Below are 23,395 nucleotides of genomic sequence, written 5' to 3'. Positions count from 1 at the left end.
GGGAAAGTTGATGGTGAAGAACCCGGAACTGTGCCATCTTGCCTCCGTTTGTCTAAACAGTCTTTTCACTCTGTTAATTCATTTTTGCTATGTAAAGTTTTTTCAGATTCTGATAACTTCACTTGTCTCCTTTTGCTTTTGTTGCTTGTGCTTTTGAGGTCTTATTAAAAAAAAATTTTCTGTCCTATTTGGTAAAGAATTTCTCTATGTTTTATTCAAATAGTTTTATAAATTTGAGTTTTACATTTAAATCTTCTATTTATTTTTAATTAAGTTGTTTTAATATGGTAACAGTGAGGCACTTAGTTGTATTCATTTAAATAATCAATTTTCCTAGCTCAATTCATTGAAAAGATTGACTTTTCTTAAATGTGTGTCCTAAATAACTTAAAAATTTCTTGACTCTAGGTTTATAAATTTATTACTGGGATCACTGGATACTTTGGTCCATGTATCTGTTTTCTATGCCAGTATCACGCTCTTTTGCTTGTTATAGTTTTGCAGTATATTTTGAAGTCAGGTAGTTTGATGCTTTCAGATTTGTTCTTTTTTCACAAGATTACTTTGGGAAGGTTTTTTTTTGTTCCTTATAAATTTTAGGCCTGTTTTTTTCATTTCTGTGAAAAAAAGTCATTGGTATTTTTATAGAGTTTGTATTGAATCTGTAGATTACCTTGAGTAGCATAGCTATTTTAACAATGTTTTTTATAACTCATGAGCAAAAAATATCTCTCAAATTTTTCATGTTTCAGTTTCTTCATCAGTTTTTTTCTTTCTTTTTTTTTTTTTTTTTTGGACAGAGTCTCGCTCTGTTGCCCAGGCTGGAGTACAGTGGAGTGATCTTGGCTCACTGCAAGCTCTGCCTTCCAGGTTCAAGCAATTCTCTGCCTCAGCCTCCTGAGTAAATGGGACTACAGGCACCCACCACCACACCCGGCTAATTTTTTTGTATTTTTAGTAGAGGCAGAGTTTCACCATGTTAGCCAGGATCGTCTCGATCTCCTGACCTCATGATCCACCCACCTTGGCCTCCCAAAGTTCTGGGAATACAGGCATGAGCCACCGCACCCAGCCCTTCATCAGTTTTATAACTTATAGTGTAGAGAGTGTTTATCTTTTTAATTAAGTTTACTGCTAGACCCCTTTATTTTTTGTTCTAGATGCAGAAAAAGTATTTGGAAAAATTTAACATGCCTTTGTGATTAAAACAACTGAACAAATTAGGTATAGATGGTATGTGCCTCAACACGGTTAAGGTGAAATATGACAAATCAATAGCTGATATCACACTGAACAAGAAAAGAAGAAAGTTTTTTATTTAAGACCTGGAACAAGACAATGATGTCTACTTTTACCACTTTCATTCAACAGAGTACTGGAAGTCCCAGCCAGATTATTTATGCAAGAGCAAGAAATAAAAGACATCCAAATAAAAAAAGAGAAAGTCAAATTGTCTTTGTTTGCAGATCACATAATTGTCTATATAGCAAAACTTAAATACTACACTAAAAATCGAGAATTAATAAAGAAATTCAGTAAAGTGGCAGAATATCAAATTAACAAAAAAATTAGTAGGAGCACTTTTACATGTCAAGAACAAGCCATCTGAAAAAGAAATTCAAGAAAAAAATTATTTACAGCAACTATAAATAATAAATCTTACTTCATTTTAAGTTCATGCTTGCTTACCGCAAGTTTATTTTTTATCATTTGGATATTCAGTATTCTCCAACCCATTTTTTAAAGAGACTGTTCTTTTCTCATTTTCAGTGACAGAGACAGGAGATAGCCAAAGGACCTTTTCCCATTTTGAGTGTTAGAGACAAGAGACAGTCATGGGTCCTCGGCGAAACTTCTCCTTTAAGCCTAAAGCAGCCTTAAGGCTGAAAAATTGGACTACTGGTTTAGGATGAAGCTGGCCCTTTCCTGACTGTTTCTCTCTGAATAATGCCCCCGTGCACACTGGGAAAAGGAGGTGGAGCCATGGAAATTCACACCTTTTGGCAGGGGAGGAGCCTGGACTATTCAGTTGCTATGTGGTTATCTGGTGTTCATCAGTCTGTGAGGTGGGGGCCTGTTAACAGGAGTCACTCTCACTTTGCTGACAGTTTTTTTTTCTTTCTCCTTTTTGCCCAGTAAACTTTACTCCTCACCCTTCAATGCGTTCATTAGTCTATTTGTTCCTGGTCATGTTACAAGATCCTGATTTTAGCTGAATTAAGGAGAAAGTTCTACAACAGTTTGGTGTCCAGATGTGGGGCTAGAGGAAGGGTAAGAGGTGAACAAAAAGCTCTTTTCCTTTTTTGTTTGTAAGTCTTTTCATCCTTGGACTTCTTCCTAGAGTGTGCACCACCCCACTCTAATAGCCCCAAGCACATGCAGGCTGGACAGGTGAATGGCAGCTCCTCACCCCCATCTCCTCTGGGCTGGAAAATGGCAGGCATTCATGATGTCTTCCCCTTCTTCAGCCAAGGGATCCAGCCTTATCCAACAGCAATTTTTTCTCTCTGTTGAAGGAATCCATTTGCATCAGAATGAAAATTGTCTTCCCTGCCTACACCTAAGCCTTATTTTTTTCTTTCCTCTTTCCTCTACCCTGTCAGCAGTTTGCTTTTAACCAAAAGGCTATTTTTTTTCTTATGTTTTGCTAGGCTAGGATCCCAACGATCACTGCTTATATTCTTTGTAGAGTTTTAACTGTGAAAGGATATTTGTGAGGTTGGTCTCAAGCTGTGGCCAATCTGGTGTGCTTTGTATGTCATTCTCTATGGTTGTTAGGACATTTTGCTGCAGGCCTCCATCTTGTTTTAGGCTGTTAGTAGCATGATCTGTAACCACGTGGCAATGTTTTGTTCTGGCCTCTGCTATTTTACAATGGTGGTCCAGGTTTAATCCTGGCTTAGGGAATGAATCCCTTCTGATTTTATATCAGCATGTAACTTTTGAGATTTCCTGCTTTTCTTCCCCTTCACAAACTGCCTTAATTTTTTTTTTTCCTCTGAGCACCTGGTAAGTTAACTTTGGTAAAGTTTGAATGCCAGAAATACTGGCTGCTTAGTGCTGCTAGAGTCAGGTAATAATGAATTTAAAAGACTTTCTTAAAGAGTGCTCAACTTAATTAAAAGTGGATATCCAAATTACAGGTATATTTAAAAAATCTTTATGTTTTTCTCTTCTGGGATCTTGTTTTGCTAGGAAAAGGTTTTTTCTCAGCCAACTGAATTTTTTTCCTTCATTTTGTCTTACCACTCTAATGCGTGAGTGAGAGGCCAGTAATTCAATCAGGAAATTGGCAAATAATAAATCTTATAGTTACTGGGTTTTCTTCTGCCTGTCTGTAGTTATATTTGTGTTGTGTGTGTGATGTCTATCAAACAGAGCTCTAATAAATTGACTTAAAGAATGATAAGAACTTGGATCAAATATTTTTTGAAGGGAAGATAAAAGCTGTGTACCTTTTAGTTTACATGACTTTTAATCTTTGAGAAATAAAAACAGCCTAAAAGATTATCAGTAAAACACAAATGTGATCAACAGATGAGTAGGTGGACTTAATTATGCAGGTCAGATACTAGGTTTGCTAAATGTTTTAAGGTCATAAACTGTTTTTTGGTTTTTGAGAACAGCTCAACTTTGCTTCACAATTGGTAAGGCCTGAGAACAAATGGAATTAACCACACCCTTAATTATGCTGAAAGGAGTCAAACCCTTGGCTGCATCTAGCACATAATTAAAACAATTTACCTGGTTTCACATTAAAGTTAAAATTGCTAGAAGTTACCATTATAATATGTAATTGAAACTACTGGAAGTAGATTTACATACAAGGTGTGTAAGAACAGTAAAATGTATTTTTAATAAAAGATTATAAGAAGGGATGAAAATATAAATTTTTGCCTAGGGTCAAACAATTGTTTTGAATTAGATAAAATAAAGCTAAAAGTTCAAACAAGTTGTGGAAAGATTGTAAAAATAAATCTTGCCAAAGAAATTCTGTGTGTGAACATTAATTAAATTCAAAAAGGTATTATATGGGGTTTTTTTATATGGGGTTTTTTGTATATTAAGCATTCAAATAAAAGCACAACAAGACACTCATAAGGCACTAATCTGTTCTTTAGCAAAATTTGTAAATAATTATAAAAGGTTTTTGCTTTTTACATTTTTAAGTCATCATTTCAGTTAAGTAATTTATGGACATCTGGAATTTTATTTCATAATATCAAGTGTTTTAAACTTCTAACATTTAACATCTTTCTCAAAATCAAACTTTAGTTACAAAATTCTCTTTTCTAATTATTGGCTGCTGGATGCTAAAGAGGGCCCCTGGAGTATCCACAAGAGATGTAAACAGGGTTATATGACATGTTTAGTTACGTGGAATTGCCAAAATGGTGTTTGTCATGCATGTCCATGTGAAGAGACCACCAAACGGGCTTTGTGTGAGCAATAAAGCTTTTTAATCACCTGGGTGCAGGCCGGCTGAGTCCGAAAAGAGAGTCAGCGAAGGGAGATAAGGGTGGGGTCGTTTTGTAGGATTTGGCTAGGTAAAGGAAAATTACAGTCACGGGGGGTTGTTCTCTGGCAGGCAGGAGTGGGAGTCACGAGGTGCTCAGTGGGGGAGCTTTTTGAACCAGGATAAGCCAGGAAAAGGACTTTCACAGGTAATGTCATCAGTTAAGGCAAGGACCGGCCATTTTCACTTCTTTTGTGGTGGAATGTCATCAGTTAAGGCGGGGCAGGGCGTTTTCACTTCTTTTGTGATTCTTCAGTTACTTCAGGCCATCTGGGCATATACGTGCAAGTCACAGGGGATGTGATGGCTTGGCTTGGGCTCAGAGGCCTGACAGTGTGTTCAATATTCTTTAGATAATATTTTGGTGAAAAATACTAACATAAGTTCCAAACTTGTATGGGATTTCTAAAATTCTAATGTCTGAAGTATATGCTATCAACCACAATTAGGTTATTATGCTAATTTATTGTAAACCACAGAAATAATCAAACTTCTTTTTGTCAATCACGTTTCTGACTGTAACTACTCTGGACATCTTGTTAAACACATACAACTGTTGCCTTGTTTTGATTTTTTTCAAAAAATGGTTTTTAATCAGGTATAGAACTTTGACAGGTGATCTCCAATGCAGGCTTCTGATAACATTAGAGCTTTTGTCACTGGAATACAGGAAACCTGTACAGGACTCATGAAGAGCTAAAATGTTCTTGAATATCAAACAAAACAAGTGTTAACTGAATGCAGTGAACTAATAGAAAGCTGAAGTAATCTTTCTGACTTTTGCTTGTAACTTTAGTGATCCTTGTTTTGTTTACCAGAGTGAACAAAACTTATCTTGAGATAGTGACAGCCTTTAATATGTGAGTAATGTGTACTCCTGTGAACAAAATTTGGAGAATGTATGTCTCTCTCTGCCTGGCTTCTCCAGAATTTGAAAAATAGTTGTGAGTGTTCTTAACTTACGGCAATATAGCTATTTGCATCAGTACAATAATAATCCACTTTTCTTTGCAGCAGGACACAATTGGAGAAACTGGTTGTTTTACCAAGGCCTTGACTGAAAGGGTATGTTTCCCTTTAAGGAGTCAAGTTCAACTTGCACAGCCAATCAAAGCCCCTCAGAAAAACAGGCCTCATACCTCATCTACACAGTCCTTCTGCAGGGTTTCTGATCTGTGCTAAGTAAAGAATGACACTTTCTGACAGGCCCAGGAGCTCCAAGTTAATCATGGGACCATAAGAGGAGAGGATCACCCAACTCATAAGTATTTGATGGTAAACCCATGGCTGGGCTTGACTTTAGAAAGTCTGAAATTTCTTGTGGAACAGAGTTCCATCAAAGCCAATGTCAAAGACCTATGCAGAAATAATCATTCTTGCTGCACTTTATGCAAATAATCAGGCCAAGTGTAGGACTAAAGTTTTTTTCACAAACAAATCAGTCCTATCATGATTTGTTTTTAACAGAAAAGAGGACTGAATAAATATTATGTTTCAAAACTTATACATTTGTAATTACATTCTAAAGTCATCAGTTTGGCATTTTGCCTACATTTTAGACCAACCCTGCTTATTTTTGTGAACCAACTAGCGATCCTCAACTGTAGCTCAGAAGAAACAAAAAGGGATGGGTAATGTAAAAATTTGGATTAATATTCTAGTCCTGGGCAATTATCCTGCAAATCCTGCAGAGTGATGGGAATAAATAGGGTGCCCACCTAAATCTTAGCAAGCATAACTATAGCCACTAATCTTCTGGGTGTTGTCACAAGACATTCTTTTCTCTCCCTTATGGAAAGAGGACTCAATTTCACAGCTTCATCTTAGCATTCAGCTCATGATAAGGAGTCCATGCAATCCTCTGAGACACATTTTTGTCCCAACCTCAATTCCAAGTTTCAGGTTGAAGCCCTCGGAAAGAATCCTGGATCTGAGAAATCCAGAGGCAGATGACAACGGAGGTTATAAGGCACAGTGAAGATGAGAATGACTAATTCCAGCTGATTAAGACAAGCCTCCCATTTAATGGGTAAAGATTATGCTAGTGTCCATGCCATAAATGAGGTCTAGCGAACTCCAGAACTACTGACTGCAGGGGAGATAGGGCATATGGGGGTAACAGCAGATATTTTTACCCCCTAGGCCTCCCTGTTAACATGGGTGAAAGCTGCTTGACACCCATGGGTGGCACCCTGTCACAATCACTAGGACTCAGGGTTACAAGGAATGAAGGGAGAAAGAGAACATTCTTTTCCTATCCCACAACATACACTGGGTATTTGCTAAGAAGAGAAAGGAACTAGGGACACCTGGTCCTCTCTCTCTTTCTAAATGAGTAGCCATTCATCTTCAGTCTATATCCCTTTTTAAGGCGTCCTGAACCCTTAGGACTCCTTTGAACAAATGCTTACTTTTTTGGGGTTTTGTTTGTTTGTTGTTGTTTTTTTCCAGTTGGGCTTTTGGCTTCCCTCTCCCAAGGTAAACTGGTAAAAGACCTTGGAATTTTTGACCCATCCTTGCCACCTTCCCCTTGTTTCGTTTTAATATGTGTTTTTTAATATCCCAGTTTGATTCTTCTCACCTTCAGGCTACCAAACTTTAAACAGTCACACAACCAGAGCCTCAGACAATGGTCCCTTTCACTGGGGACACTTAGATAGGTGTCTTAAGCAGATCTGACTGCCATTTTTCCAAAACAGTGCCCTCTTTCAGCAGGAAGCACTTAGAATTGGTTTTTGTCCTCATCCTTATCCTTATTGTAACAGCAGTTAGATGTACTTCTCTACAGGGGAAAATAACAGAGTTAGGAAACAGCCAAGGGTCTTGGGTGAAACAGCCAAGGGTCTTGGGTAAAACCCCACCTTCAAGCCTCAAACAGCCTGAAGGCTGAAAAATCATACTGCTGGTCCCATATGAAGCCTGCCTTTTTCCAACTGATTCTCCCTGAATATTGTCCACCTGCACACTGGGGGAAGGGAGTGGATACATGGAAAGTTCACTCCTTGTGCAGGGAGGAGGAGTCTGGCTTCTTCAGTTCTTGTTTGATGGTCTGGCATTTATCAATGTGGAAGGTGGGGTCTGTAAACAGGACTCCAACTCACTTTGTTGAGAGTTTTTTTTTTTTTCCTCCCAGTCAACTCTACTCTTCATTCTTCAGAGCATCCCTGAGCCTAATCTTTCCTAGTCATGTGACTAAAACCCAATTTTGCTGAAGGAGAAAGTTCTGCAACATGAGGATTTGGAATCTTCATTTAGGATAAGTTGAGTATATGCATGTGGGTTTCTTTCTGGATTTTCTTATCTGTTTCAACATTTAGTTTTCTGTCTGTATGCCAGCACCACACTATTTTGATTACTGTAACTTTGTAATACTTTTTGAAATAAAAAGAATTATGCCTCTGAGTTTATTCTTTTCTTCAGGTTGTTTGGCTACTTTTGGTTTTTTGAGTATTTATAGAAATTATAGGGCAATATTTAGTGGCTCACTCCTGTGATCCCAGAACATTGGGAAGCCAAGGCAGTTGGATTACAGGAGCCCAGGAGTTTGAGACCACCCTGGGCAATATAGTAAAACCCTCTCTCTACAAAAAATACAAAAACTTGCACATGATGGCATGCACCTGTAGTGCCAGCTACTTGTGAGGCTGAGGTGGGAGGATCAATTGAGCTTGAGAGGTCAAGGCTACAGTGAGCCATGATTATGACACTGCACTCTAGCCTGGATGACACAGCTAAATATTGACTCAAACATTTTAGAGTATTTTAGTACGTCTGCAAAAAGAACTATTGGTTTTGTGAAAGAGATCTGATTGATCTGTAGACCATTTCAAATACTATTAACATCTAAAGAATCTTGCACGTTCTAACTCTTGAAAAATAATATGCTCAAGAATTTGTCTAGTTTTCACATGTATGCAGACATGCTAGTTTTCTTTTGATTTTTAACTTCCAGTTATATTTTATTGTAGTCAGAAATAATACTTTTTGTGATTACTATCTGTTTAAACATGCTAAAACTTGCATTCTAGCCTAGAAGTTTGTCTATCTAAGAAAATGTGCCATATGTAATTAGAAATATTATGTATTATGCTATTGTTGGGTGAAGTGTTTTGTAGATTATCCCCAGGTCTTGTTTTTCTTTTTAACCTTTTATTTCTCTGTGTATTTGTCTTTATCTTTATTTTGTTACTATTTATTTTTATTTACTTTCATTTTTTCTATTAATTTAATTTTCTTTTATATTTTTCTGATTATATTCTCTTCATTTCAATTTTCTCCAATTTGTATCTTGTTTGTAACATTTTATTTAATCTCTTTTTGTTTCTTTTATTTATTCCCATTAATATCCCTTCATATTATTTTATTTTCTTTCTCCATATTTATCTTTATTATTTTCAGTTTTTCTCCTCATTCTTAAAAATTTTCTTATTTTGTTGCATTGCAAATTATTTCATTTCTTTTATTTCTCTTACTTTTATTGTATTTATTAAGTTCATCTTCATTTTATGTATTTTCACTGATCTTAATTATATTTCTCTTTATTTTTCTCTATTTTATTTCAGTTTATGTGTCCTTACTATTTTTAATTACTTTAAACTTATTTTTAAATTTTATTTTATTTCTCTTGATTTCATTTTTTCACTTTATTTTTCTATATTTTGTTTTGTGAAACAGAATAAATGAGCTATTTTAGATTGGCCCAGCCACAGTGGTCAAGACTCCTGTTTGCTGAGGCTCTCTGCCAGCCACTCTACTTCAGAAGTCTCCAATCCAGGGTATAGTCAGGACCTCCTAACAGGATTGCTAAGATCCCTGGGCAGAGCTTTCATTGTTACAGGCCCATCTAGCATTCAGGGTCACAGGCCATTTCTGCTGCTTTCAGAAGCCCACTACAAGCCTCAGTGTTGCTATGCCAAGGCCCTGACTGCCTCTTTATTTGTGTCCCAATGGATCCCCCACACATAATGCAGGGCACTGACTCTTCTTCCTTCTTTCCCAGGACAGGCTCCACACCCACTCCACTTCACCAGAGCATGCCTAGACCATATGTATGTCTTTTTGTTGTTAAAAAAAAATTTTGTTTTAGTGTGTTTGTTTTTGAGACAGAATCTTGCTATGTTGCCCAGGCTGGAGTGGAGTGGCATGATCTCAGCTCACTGCAACCTCTGCCTCCTGGGTTCAAGCAATTCTCTTGCCTCAGCCTCCCAAGTAGCTGGGCTTATAGGTGTGTGCCACCACGTCCAGTTGACTTTTTATTTTATTTTATTTTTAGTAGAGATGGAGTTTTGCCATGTTGGCCAGCCTGGTTTCAAACTCCTGACCTCAAGTGAGCCGCCACGGGTGGCTGAAAAAAAATATTTTTTAATTTTAACTTGACATATAACTTAATTATTATAAAATGTCAGCTTTATGGGTAGATATACATGAAAATATGTGCAAAAATGCTAATGATGTGAGAAGATGAACATTTCTACACTTCCAATTAATGATTTCATGGAGTTGCTATTTTACCTTTTCCTGTCAGTGTCTCTATATGTTCAATGGGAAAATCCTCAGCGAAGACTCCTTAGTATGATAGACAAAATGTGATGCAATCAATCATTGACAGATGCATAGTAAAGTAACTTCTGGTTTTCATTTGGAGCTCTCACAGCTAGGATTGAAAACTCTTGGTTGTAAACTCACACAATGAGGAGTTATACTGTGCTGCCCTCCTCTGCACATTTGTCTACCTTCCCAGTTGTTTGAACTTGCCAAGCAAAAAGGTGGGAAACTGTTTCCCTCAGAACTACTCATCTCCCTTTCACAGGTTTTTAGGTTGTGCATTGTCCAGATTGCTTAGAAGCTCATGATCGGAGAGATCATATTTTTTCAAGTGAAAGCTTTGTTGCACAAGGATTAAGTGAAAATTTTTACCACCCAGGGCCCATGGTTTCCCCAGAGCCAGGATGGAGTTGAAAAACTATTACTGAAGCCAGAAAGTGATGACAGAATTTGAGGGCTCCCCACAGGAGAAAGCAAAATGCCCCCTTTTGCTTTCCAAGTGGTCACTGCTTATTCTGGCATTAATCTTGCTTCTGACCATTATATGTTTCTTCTTCATCTTACTTGTTATTCTGCTGATTGTGCATCTAAGGAAAAGAGGATGATAGTAATAAAGAGAACAACTGTATCCTTCTATAGCTGATGCCTTGGTGAGCTTTGAAGCACATTGAGCAGAGCCTGAAATCCTTCCTCACTATGGGGTAAGCTGTGTCAACTTCGATTCCCATGTAAATGGCACCAGATTCAAGGTGTCAAAGCAGAGACTCAGTACCAGTGAATAAGATATGGAGTTTTACTGGGGATTTACATGGAGGGAAGAAAGTCCAGTGTCAGTGGGCTTAGCAAGATAACCATGCCCAGGACAGACCAGGGGCTCAGATGTTCCTCATAGATAAAGAACAATCTCCAGGTTAGCCACTACTAGATTTTTTTTTTTTTTTTTTTTTTGAGATGGAGTTTCACTCTTGTTGCCCTGGCTGGAGTGCAATGGCACAATCTTGGCTCACCACAAACTCCACCTCTTGGGTTCAAGCGATTCTCCTGCCTCAGCCTCCCAAGTAGCTGGGATTACAGGCATGTGCCACCAGGCTCGGCTAATTTTGTATTTTCAGTAGAGATGGGGTTTCTCCATGTTGATCAGGCTGGTCTCAGACTCCTGACCTCAGGTGATCTGCCTCCCTTGGCCTCCCAAAGTGGTGGGATTACAGGCATAAGCCACCGCACACAACCAGGCCACTACTAGATTTTTTTTAGCTTAGAACTCTAAACATTCAGAAGCATTTTTTATATATGGTCAGTCTCCAGGTATGCCCGAGCCAAGTTAACACTGTCAGTTGCATCCATCATACAGGCTGGTTCAGGCAGTGGAGGTTCTTTTTCCTGAAACCCTAGATTCAAAATTTTTTTGCCTTTTCTTGAATTGTTGGGTTGACAGCAGTTTATCTATTAGGCCTGATGTGTGTGCACATTGCTTGTACGGTTGTCTAAGTTTATGAGATGGCTTCTTAGTTGGTAGGATCTGTTCCAGTTACAGGTGTGTACAGGCTGCTGAGTGTCCTTCTCCAGATTTTCATTGGCCCATGACACTCTGGGGCCCCAGTTCCACTATTTTCCAAGGTGGGACATGCTAAACCAGACCCTGAAATTGTGGTTCAGGGTGATCAAGCTGAGGCTGCCTTTTAAAAGGCAGAACTGCCAGGTTTTTATCTTAATGGCCTTGTCATTCGAACATATTTTTTGGTATGGAGACCAAAAAAGAATCTGAGTATGTGACAGCTCTCCTGCTAGAGCTGTTACTATTTACACATGACTCTTACGTGTCAAGGTTGGTTGAGAGCTCTATCTTCCTGGCACAGCCTGAGTAGGCTAGAGCACTGTGACCCTTAATGCTTGGCTCATGCAGTCTGCAGAGGAATTTCAAAAACCACAGGATGTGGGGGGTAGAGAAAGAGGTAGTACAAATGACAAGTTGCAGGTGAAATAATTGGAGGCAGGAAGAGAATGGGACCTGCTTGAAACAGTACACACACTCTTGCCTTGCTGCGGCTGAACAGTCAGGCCAGTTCTCTGATTTGGGCCTTGTGCAATGGAATTAACAGGCCCACATCTGCTCTGGCCTAGGTGCTGAACCAAATGTGAATCCTGGACTCTGGAATTCCAGTTGGGTTTCACAGGCCAGTCCCAGTGAAGTGAGGAGGCCCAGGTGGGCCCACAAAAGTGACTGTGGTGGGCTTACCATACAAGTCTTTTTGCTTCTGTGCCTACACTCACAAGGAAGAGGAATCTTCTTCCTCAAGGCAAGCCCAGGAAGTTTTCAGGCAAGCCCAGGGAAGTCTGAGGCTTATGGGAACCAATGAAGAAAAAAAAGTGATGCCTCAGCCCAGTGCTTTTGGCCCTCCTGGCTTGTGGCTTTGGGGTCTCAATTTGCTCTTCAGAAAAATGGGCAATGAAAGCCCCTCAGTGACTGGTTGCCCACCCCCACTTTTACCAGGCCATTGCACAGTGCCCACCCTGCATCTCCAGGTATAGCCTGTGCTTCAAAGGCTGGGGGATCTCTGGGCTGAGTTCAGGGCCTGAGAGGGTTCTTCTCTCAAGAACCCCTCATGCCTACCCTTCTGTGCCCATCTGACAGCTCAGCATGTCTGCTGTCTGCCACTGTCAAGCCCATGTCTCCCTGGGTAGGCTAAGGGCACATTCACATTGAAGCCTAGGTGACCTGTCCATCCTTCCTCCAATGCACAGACTCAAGTAGGTGCCACCCAGGTTTCCTCCTAGAATGAGATCTCAAGGAATCACAGCAGCACATTCTGCTCTAACTTATGGACTAGATAATAATTCACTTAATGTGCCAAGATAGGTGTGGGCCTTGACACTCTTGATCTCCTTCCTCTAGTGGGGCTGCATTGGGAGTTGCCATTCTGATTTCTTTGTGGAAAAAGTTAGCAGGTAAGGCAGGATTCAAGGGCCAAGGACAGGACAGAGCACCTAGGCTGGCCTCCCCATGGGCCCTCTGAGGCCCCTGCAGGTAGGAAGGCTCAGTGGAGTTCCAGGCCCCTTTTCCAGGATGGTGCCCATAGCCCTTCCATGGACATCCAAGAAGGGCCTACTCTTTCTGCAGCCTGCATCCACTGGTCTCTAGGAGGTAAGCATTGATATATCTTTGTGGACATGGCCTTCTGTTTCATTTCCATTGGATATTCTCCTGGAAGAAATGCCTACGGAATCCTGGGCCTGTGCTGGAGGTTCTCTAAGTGGCAAAGTCAGTAAGAGAGTCTCAAAAATATAATTAATAGTATTTTCTGCATATTACTATCTCAGGGTTACTTTTGCCCAATAATATGTAAAAACAAATATTAAGATTTTTATCCTTTATATTATTTTTATTAGGTCATTAATACAAACCTTTTATTTTCCTGAAATTTATTTTCATGACAATCATCGAATTTTTGTTTCCATCTATGTTCAAATTGTTACCTGTTTTAGAGGCAAAATCTTAAGAAAAGTGTTACAAAAATAATAACAGATGACAGCAATTTATTTAAAATGTAATTAGATTTCTTAAGTAAAAAATTTCAGTAAACTTACTTTATATTACTTGTCTGATTATTTTACATCTTATCCTAGGTCTTAAAAAAATTTTAGCTAGGTATGTAATTCAAAATTGACAGATTTTTAAAATAGGCAACTTAAAAACATTTTATTGGATATGTTGGGTGACATAATACTCAAAGACTTTAGATTAGAAATCAACACACTTGACAATTGATATTCATAGTATCTATGAAAGTGACATTATGAACATGCTTTTATAGTTGCAAAAATTTAGGTGAAAAAAATCTATTCTGGTCTTCAGTAGTAAAACTTAAAGATTACGGAAATGAGATTAAATTTACTGGCTAAATTACCCACAAAAACTGAAACAGATGCATTTACTCATTCTTTATCTTTCAGTATCTGATAACAGAGACTTTACAATGTTCAGAATGTGCTTCAGTATAGAAATAAGGCCAAACAGCTCTTGTAAAATAATTATTAAAATATGCAGAACAAATCTATCATGTATATTATTTTTTAAAATCACCCAATTCACACTCCAAAAAAATACCAGTCTTACTGGGTTTTACTACTGGAAGAAGCCAGGTTGCCTTAGGACCTGATGCAATATAACCACTCTTTATATATCACCCAATTGCCCCAAATCCACCCAGAACTGAAGGCTGATCCTGCCAGTTCCTAAGAAGACACACACACAATTTTCATTTAGGCTTGTTTCCCACTTCTACCTTCCAGTAAAGACTGCCAGAACTACCCAGGACAGCAGGGCAGAAATAAAATTTACTTAAGTATAACAAATGTTCAGTTTTGTTCTTCCATATCACACACCTTTTCTATCCTCAGAGACAATAATTTGAGGATGTGCTGTTTCAACAACCAGAATCAAGGCTGGGCATGGTGGCTCAAGCCACTAATCCCAGCACTTTGGGAGGTTGAGGTAGGAGGATCACAGAGTCAGGAGATCGAGACCATCCTGGCTAACATGGTGAAACCCCATCTCTACTAAAAATACAAAAAATTAGCTAGGCATGGTGACAGGCCCTGTAGTTCCAGCTACTTGGGAGGATGAGGCAGGAGAATTGCTTGAACCCAGGAGGAGTAGGTTGCAGTGAGCCGAGATCGCACCACGGCACTGCAGCCTGGGCAGCAGAGGGAGACTCCATCTCAATAAATAAATAAATAAATAAATAAAAATAAAAAAGATCTAGAATCAAATCTACTTGAAATGGCTTGATAATTTTGTCTAAGCCAGAATAGAGAGGAGGAAGACTAAAACCATATTTCATTAATCTAAATGAAAATAGTTCAGGGCATTTTAGGTTTTGACACCTGTGGTGCATACTCTTCACACGTGTCAGCAATTCCAGGTTTGACTGAATAGACTTGCCTTCTACCTACCTCAGTAGATGTTTAAATAGAAAAACATAATCTGAAAATTTTTACAAGGTTTTCACTTCATTTTGGTAAAAGGTCCATCTCTTCTTCCTATTTCAGTTATGAGAGTCAATTGTGCAGCATAGGTACAATTATATTCTCTTCATATGAAGAATTAATGGCATTTCTTTACCATAGATATTTTCAATTTTTCACCTGACACTACAGGCTAATTTAAAAAAGGATATTTATTTCTAATTATGCAGCTTCTATTACATAACCAGTATTATCTCTGTTTACTTCATGTTTATGCCAAAAAATACCTCAAGACTTATTAAATGTTGAACTGTTTACTTGAATAAATTGGCCCAATAAATTTAATAAATTAATTATGTCAATTTTATAAAATAAAATGAACAATAGCTAAACAAAAATTGGATTAAATAGCATTCTCTAATGGAAACAAAATGTAAAATGTGCTAAATAAACAACATACAATACACGCACTGTTAAATCACTTGTATGTGAAACTTATTTTGTGCATACCACTAAATTTTATCAAAGTCACTTTCATAATCTCTGAGGGGATTATACAAAGACTTTTTTGTTTGTTTGTTTGTTTCAGACAGAGTTTTATTCTTTTTGCCCAGGCTGGAGTGCAGTGGTGTGGTCCTGGCTCACAGCAACCTCTGTCTCCCAGGTTCAAATGATTCTCCTGCCTCAGCCTCCTGAGTAACTGGGATTACAGACACCCGCCACCATGCCCAGCTAATTTCTGTATTTTCAATAAAGATTATATGTTTATGGTGAGAAACAGGCAAACAGACAAACAACAACAACAAAAAAGGAGAATTTGCACAAGATGATTCTAAGCCAGGAGCAGTAACATTTTAGATAAATGAGCTTAATACAAAGCAGAGAAAATAGATTTGCTTTCAAAATCTTTGAACTTTCTGGTTTGCTGGCAAGTTATCAATACTTGTAAAATTATCTATTTCATTCTAATATTTTTCGTTTCCTCTCAAAGTTGGTACACAACCATAAACAAATATGATTATTCTCTACAAATCTGTTACACACCTAAAGTTTATTTTACAGTGATATATCTGCGTATTTAAATCCATGTAAATCAAAACTAAAGGTCTGTATGTGTTTAGCAGACCAGAGAAGTCATATGTTTGACAGAAAAAAGTAGGATATTTTGTAAATAGTTGTTCAGAATTCAGAAACAAATAGCTTCACTATACTCATATAATCTTCGTTACAACCCATCATAATAACCTGGAGTTATAAGAAAAACAAAAATGTAAGTTGTAGGAACCATATTTTCCAAATTATTTTAAGAAAAAGACCACTGAAAAAGAAATCACTAGGGATCTAGGGATGTTATTCCACTGTCAGACAATAGTATGTTGTTACCATCTGTTACCTACAACCTCGGATAAGTTGGGATAAGTTAACATCAGTGGCAAGGTACACATTCAAAGTAAAATAGCCTTAACACAATAACAACAATTTTGGTTTATTAAAACAAGTTAAGTTCACACATTGTCAATAAAAAGGCATTTTGAAATTCACTGTATTTTAATTACCTTAATTTACAAATGGTAAAGCAATTTCCTTCTAAAATTCAAATCATTTCTCTTACTATGCAGAATATTATCCTAATCACTTACCACTCTCCTATCATCCTGTCACTTATGATACTGTTGTAGACCAACTACTAAGTGGCCTTTCCGCTTAGAAGGTCTTCATGTATCTTAGATTTCAGTTTTCTTATCTTCTATGGGAAAGTATATAAATCTGTCCATCTAATATAGAAGAATCTCTCATAAATCCGGTGCAGTAACCATTGACCATGTTCTTTCACATAGATTCTAGAAATAAGACATAACATCAAATATAACTGTTAAATTACATCAATATTGCTTTTGAAAATATATTAAATACTTTTACTATAAAAACGTAGATTCCTTTTAGAGAAAAGTGATCAAGTTTGCTGACTAGAAGCAGCTAGACTGTGCAGCTCTCATAGAGAGGAATGCAAGGTGGACATAAATATAGCACATTCAACTGAAACATCTAGGTACTTCCATTAGGACTAATCAAAGAAACAACTTAAGTTGTGGAGAATGGAGTAAAGCAAGGCAGGACAATGGGCCACCTGGGAACAACATGCAGCCAAGGGAACCTCCGCACCCAGTAAAGCAGTGAGTGCATGCGGACCCACGATTCTCCCACAGATCTTTGCAACCCCAAGGTGAGGAGATACCCTCATGAACCCACTTCACCAAGGCCTTCAGTTGAACACATAGAGCTACATGGAGTCTCAGCAGAGCAGCCGCTCAGGCCTGTGCAGAGATTCAAGAGCCGTAGATACTCTGGCTTTCCAGGCTTCCCAGAAAAAGTAGCTGCAACTCCAGCAAAGCAGGAGGTTACTCACCTGTACATACCCATAGGAAAGAGGTGGAATCCAGGGGGCTGAATAGTGATGGTCTATAGGACCCTCTTCCACAGTGCCTCACAGGATAAGGCCTACTGGCTTAGAATTCCAGCCAACCACTGGTAGGAGCACTGCACCTCCCTGGGATGGAGCTACCAGAAAGAGGAGTGGCCCACCATCTTTGCTGCTTGGGCAGCTTAGGCATTCCAGCCTTCAGGCTTTGAAGAGCTCAAGCTGACTGGGGCAGAAAGGATCTCCTAGAACAGTACAGATGTTCTAAAAAGACATGACCAGACTGCTTGTTAAAGCCTTTCCCCAAATTTGTTCTTTCTCACTAGAAAGTACTATCCAACTAGGGTGTCCAGCTACCACCACTGGTGCTCTTTGGTTGATGGAATTTTGAAACCTCCTTGTGATATAGTTCCTAGAGCAAAGAGTGAGCTGACATTTTTGCTGTTTGTATGACTTAGCAGTTTCAGGCTTCTGGCTTTGGAGAATCAAAAAAACTGGCAGTGGAAGTAGTACCTCTGCACAGCAGAGCTGTCCTACAAAAATATTGCTAGACTGCTTTCTTAAGTGCATCTCCAATTATGTTCTCCTCACTGGGTAAGACCTTTCAACAAGGGTTTGCGGCTACCTCCTACAGGGGCTTTTGGGCTGGAAACAGGTCTATACTTCTGTAGGATGGAGCTTCCACAGAAAAGGGCATGCTGCCATTGTTGCTGTTTTGCAGCCTTCACTGGTGATCACTTTAGGTATTGGAAAATCTGAGGTGACTAGAGACTGCAGTGGACACCAGCATACTGCAGCAGCCCCTCAGAAAAGTGGCCAGACTGTTACTGAGTGCCTGTTCTCATATATTCTCACTGGGCAGGTCTCCAGGCCTGGGCCACTAGCCAATCATTGCCAGAGGTATTGAGCCAGTAGCAACTTAGTAGCTCCCTGGACAGAGCCTCCAGGGGCAACTGAAAATATTTCTGCCACTGCCTCTGCAGTAGAACTGTCCTTGCTACTGTAAGACTACTGATAAATCTGTGTCCCCCGGGCCTGCCCCGGGGACACAGTCTGGCTATAGATTTTTACAGGGCAGTCACAGGTACCTGGAAGCCCATACCATAGCATCTGCCCTGATGGGCCATGCCTGACACCTGAGGAGCTCCAGCAAGGCAGGCCCTATGACTGCACCAGCCCACATGTTTCTTCCCCATATTGCAGTTTCCCCTGAGATGAAGGCAAATCCCCATATTACTTTGCTGGCTCATGTCAGCAAAGGCAGGTTTGGCTTTGCTTTCCCCACCAGCAAATAGGAATGCAGTATGCCCTAGCCACCCCCAGCAACTGGCATTGTAAAAGAAGCTTTGGTAGGCAGAGGCAGAAAACCCCACCCCTGCCTTTGTGCTAACACTGTGCAGAGAACAGGGTATCCTCCCACACTCTCCACAATTACTCCTTAATGCGGGGCGGGTTGGGGGGGGTGTGCACAAAGAAGGCATAAAAATCCTTGCTGGCCAGCATTCTGCTCCAAGCCAACACCATCTTTAGTGCAACAGCATATACAGTTTCCAGCAGGTACCCCCCAGTCCACTCCTAAGCTGCTTTGCTTCTGCCACTGAGGTGAATGTCCAAAGACAGGCAGAAACTCCATATCCACTAGCACTCTGCTGCAGCTGTGGGACCTTAGTCCCATAGAGTGGTGGACTCCAAATATCATGGAGCCAGAGAAGAAAGTTGGGGTTCAATACAAGTCCCTGAGATCATGCAGCCTCTGAGATTTGAGCTGAGCATTGCCCCACCCCTCCCACCACCAAAAAATCTCCCAGGAACAAAGCCTGTTGGCTGCAAACATACCACAATCAAATATTCAAGACCATCAAATAGGATAAAAAATACGAAAACCCCATTCCAAAGTCAGCAACCTCAAAGATATGCCCACAAAGATGAGACAAAGTCAGTGCAAAGATATTGAAAACACAAAAAGCCAGAGTGGCTTATTTCATCCAAGTTACCAAATTACGTTTCCAGCAAGGCCTAAGATGACAGAAGTAGAATTCAGAATATGGATAGAAATAAACTTCATTGAGCTACAAAAGTAAGTTGCAACCCAATGCAAGGAAGGGAAAAAATTTCAGGAACTGACAGAAAAAACAGCCAATCGAGAAAAATGTGGCCAACCTGATAGAGCTGAAAAACACAATACAAAAACTTTGTAATATAATCACAAGTATTAACAGCAGAATAGGCCAAGCAGAGGAAAGAATCTCTTTCAAGACTTGTTTTCTGAGCTAAGACTGACAACAAGAGTGAAAAAAGAATAAAGAGGAATGAACAAAACCTCTAAGAAATACGGGATTATGTAAGAAACCAAATCTACAATTAAAGAGAGTGCCTGAAAGCAATAAGGAGAATGAAAACAACTTGAAATACATATTTTGGGATATCGTCCATGAGAATTTCCCTAACCCAGATAGAGAGGCCAATATTCAAATGCAGGAAATGTGGAGAACCCCAGTATGATACCTCATGAAAAGTTCATCCCCAAGACACGTAATCATGAGATTCTCCAAGGTCAAAATGAAAGAAAAAATCTGTTAAAGGCAGCTAGAGAGAAAGGACAGGTAACCTCCAAGAAAAGCCTATCAGACAAACAACAAACCTTTCATCTGAAATCCTACAAGTCAAAAGAGATTAGGGGCCAATATTCAACATTTTTAAAAGAAGAGTTCTAACCTGGAATTTCATATCCAACCAAAGTAAGCTTCAGAAATGAAAAATAAATATGATCCTATTCAGATCAGCAAATGCTGAGGAAATCTATTGCCACAAGACCTGCCTTACAAGAGCTTCTGAAGAAAGCACTAAATACGAAAAAGACTATTACCAGTCACTACAAAAACACACTAAAGTATATAAATTGCTGACACTGTAAAGCAACAACATAAACAAATGTCCAAAATAGCCAGCTAAGATCATAGTGACAGAATCAAATCCACATATATGAATACTAATCTTAAATATAAATGGGCTAAGTGCCCCAATTACAAAACACAGTGGCAAGCTAAATAAAGAATGAATATCTAATGGTATGCTGTAATTGAGACACCCATCTCAAATAAGCCCAAAGTAAAGGGAAAAAGGAAAATCTACCAAGCAAATAGAAAACAGAAAAAAAAAGCAGGAGTTGCAATCCTAGTTTGTGGCAAAACAGACTTTAAATCAATATAGATTTAAAAAAGACACAGAAGGGCATTATATAATAGTAAAATGCTACATATGTCCAACACAAAAGCACCCAGGTTATAAAACAAGTTCTTAGAGACCTTCCAAGATGTTAAGTTAAATGTTCTTCAACAGTCATTACCTTTATACTGCATTTGTTCAGTATTAAGTCTCTGATGTTGAACACAATACAAGGACTTATTAAAGGCTTTTCCATAGTTTTAACACTTGTGGAGCTTCTCTCTAGTATGAATTATCTTATCTCTAATGAGGTGTGAGAATGAGATCAATGCTTAGCCACATTCTTCACATTTGTAGGGTTTCCTCTCCAGTGTTAATTATCTTATGATTAGTAAGGTCCAAGAAGCACCTAAAGGTTTTGCCATATTCTTCACATTTGTAAGGTCTCTCTTCCACATGAATTCTCTTCTGGTTAATAAGGGCTGAAGAGTGGGTAAAGGCTTTGCCATATTCTTCTCAGATGTAGGGTTTCTCTACAGTATGAATTCTCTTATGTTTACTAAGGGCCGAGAACCACATAAAAGCTTTTCCACATTCATTACATTTGTAGGGTTTCTTTCCAGTATGAATTATCTTATGTTTAGTAAGGTCTGAGGACCACCTATAGGCTTTGTTACATTCTTCACATGTGTAGGGTTTTTCTCCAGTATGAATTCTCTTATGATTAGTAAAGTCTGAGAAAAACTTAAAGGCTTTACCACATTCTTCCCATTTGTTCAGTCTGTCTCCAGTATGATTTCTCTTGTGTTGAATAAAGGTTGAGGAGCAGGTAAAGGTTTTGAAACATTCTTCACATTTGTAGGGTTTCTCTCCACTATGAACTCGTTTATGATCAGTAACTTTTGAGAACTTTTTAAAGGCTTTGCCACATTCTTCACATCTGTAGCATCTCTCTGCAGTATGAATTCTCTTCTGTAAAATCTCAGTAAAATCTGAGAACAACTTACAGTCTTTGCCACATTCTTTACATTTGCAGTATTTCTTTCTGCTAAAAATTTTCTTATGTTCAGTAAAGATTGAGCATAACTCAAAAGCCTTGCCACATTTATTATATTGACAGATTTTGCCATGGGTAGTTGACAAACATTGATGAAGGCCATTATAACTGCTTTCTGCCCCTTGCAATTAGCAACACGTTGGTAGTCTTTCTTTAAATACACTATTAAGGTCACAGCTTCCGTATTTTATCAGAATCACTTTTTGAAATGAATCTTTTATGTCGTGCTCCAGCAATATCTCTGCGGTAAAATGAAAAGACTCAGGTGAATTTAAAAAAAATTATTCCTTATTAGATTCAGGTGAATACACTTTACAAACATATAATTACACAAAGCACACGCACAAGGTGACAATAAAGTACCACAGGCTCTAATTCCTTTATAAACATATTAACTTAACAGAAATATACTGACCAAAATGCCTTTGTGAGAAGTCTAAGAACCAGCTAAGTATATGCAGCACCCCAAGTGAGCAAAATACTGAGAACCACATAGAAGTGTAATAAGGGTATTTTGTATTTACCCACCACAGCCATTCTTCATCTGATGATGACTTTAAATATAGACTCCTAACTCCTGTCTTCCCCTTCCAAAAATAAATAAAATAGTGGCACCTATGTCCATGCTTCTGGCTTTTTGAGACCTTACCAAAGACTAATTTCTATATTCCATGACAGTATTGAAAGGAAAGGTGGTATACTTTGACAGTTTGGGACAACTGAGACCAAAGGTAAATGACTCTTACAAGAGAAGAAACACTTCAGTATCATAGACAGACAATTGGTATAGCAACTGACTACAGGATTTCGGTAAGAAACGTGGGGAATGGCTGGGAGTGGTGGCTCACGCCTGGAATCCCAACACTTTGGGAGGCTGAGATAGGCGGATCACCTGAGGTCAGAAGTTCAAGATCAGCCAGGTCAACATGGTGGAACCCCATCTCTACCCAAAATACAAAAATTAGCCAGGCGTGGTGGCAGGCACCTGTAATCCCAGCTACTTGGGAAGCTGAGGCCAGAGAATTGCTTGAATCTGGGAGTTGGAGATTGCAGTGATCCAAGATAACGTCATTGCACTCCAGCCTGGGCAACAAGAGTGAAACTCCAACTCAAAAAAAAAAAAAAGGAGGAAAAAAGGAAAAGAAGAAACACGGGGAATTCTTTTTAACTAAAAAACACACAAGACCAGATAAAACTTCCATAGAACAGGCTTGAAAGGCTCTGAGAATCTCTAGCCTAAAAAATTGGTATCATATTCCCCAGACAAAAGCCACTTAATAAGGATTTTGACATATGGCTTTATATTATACAAATTTCAACCTACAATTACAACATATACAAAATATCAAGATAACATGGCTCAAAGATAAAAATGAATATCCAGAATCAGTTATAAAAAAGGGAGACATAAAAATTACCTGAGACAATTTGAATGAACGTCTAGATCTATTTCTTAAAAGAAAAAAATAACCCCCAAAATTAAAATTACCACCTCAGTGATGCTCAATAAATAAAATGGAAACAAATAAAATAAAATAAAATAAAAAATGAAAACTACAAAAAGATAAAAAGCACAAAAAGAAATAAACATTGTGGAGTAGAAGTACAAAAAAAGACTAATATGCACTTCTACATTAGTAAAAAATATAAGAAAATCAAGAAGCTCAGCAAATTTCAGCTAAGATTAACACAAAGAGATTTCTAACAAGACGCAACATAAACAATGTTT

General features: G+C 38.6%; 2 pseudogenes; both read right to left on the bottom strand.

The window, feature by feature from the left end:
- LOC117079594 overlaps positions 1-20,865 on the bottom strand; it is a 72,486-nt pseudogene extending 51,621 nt beyond the window's left edge.
- A 4-nt stretch (positions 20,866-20,869) lies between these two features.
- LOC117079592 lies at positions 20,870-22,203 on the bottom strand (annotated as a pseudogene).
- Between the last annotated feature and the right edge of the window lie 1,192 nt (positions 22,204-23,395).

The sequence above is a fragment of the Trachypithecus francoisi genome, unplaced genomic scaffold (assembly GCF_009764315.1).
Source record: "Trachypithecus francoisi isolate TF-2019V2 unplaced genomic scaffold, Tfra_2.0 Lachesis_group7, whole genome shotgun sequence".
Taxonomy (NCBI): Eukaryota; Metazoa; Chordata; class Mammalia; order Primates; family Cercopithecidae; genus Trachypithecus; species Trachypithecus francoisi.
The sequence above is the reverse complement of the archived record's forward strand: the minus strand, read 5'-3'. Positions and strand labels throughout refer to the sequence as shown.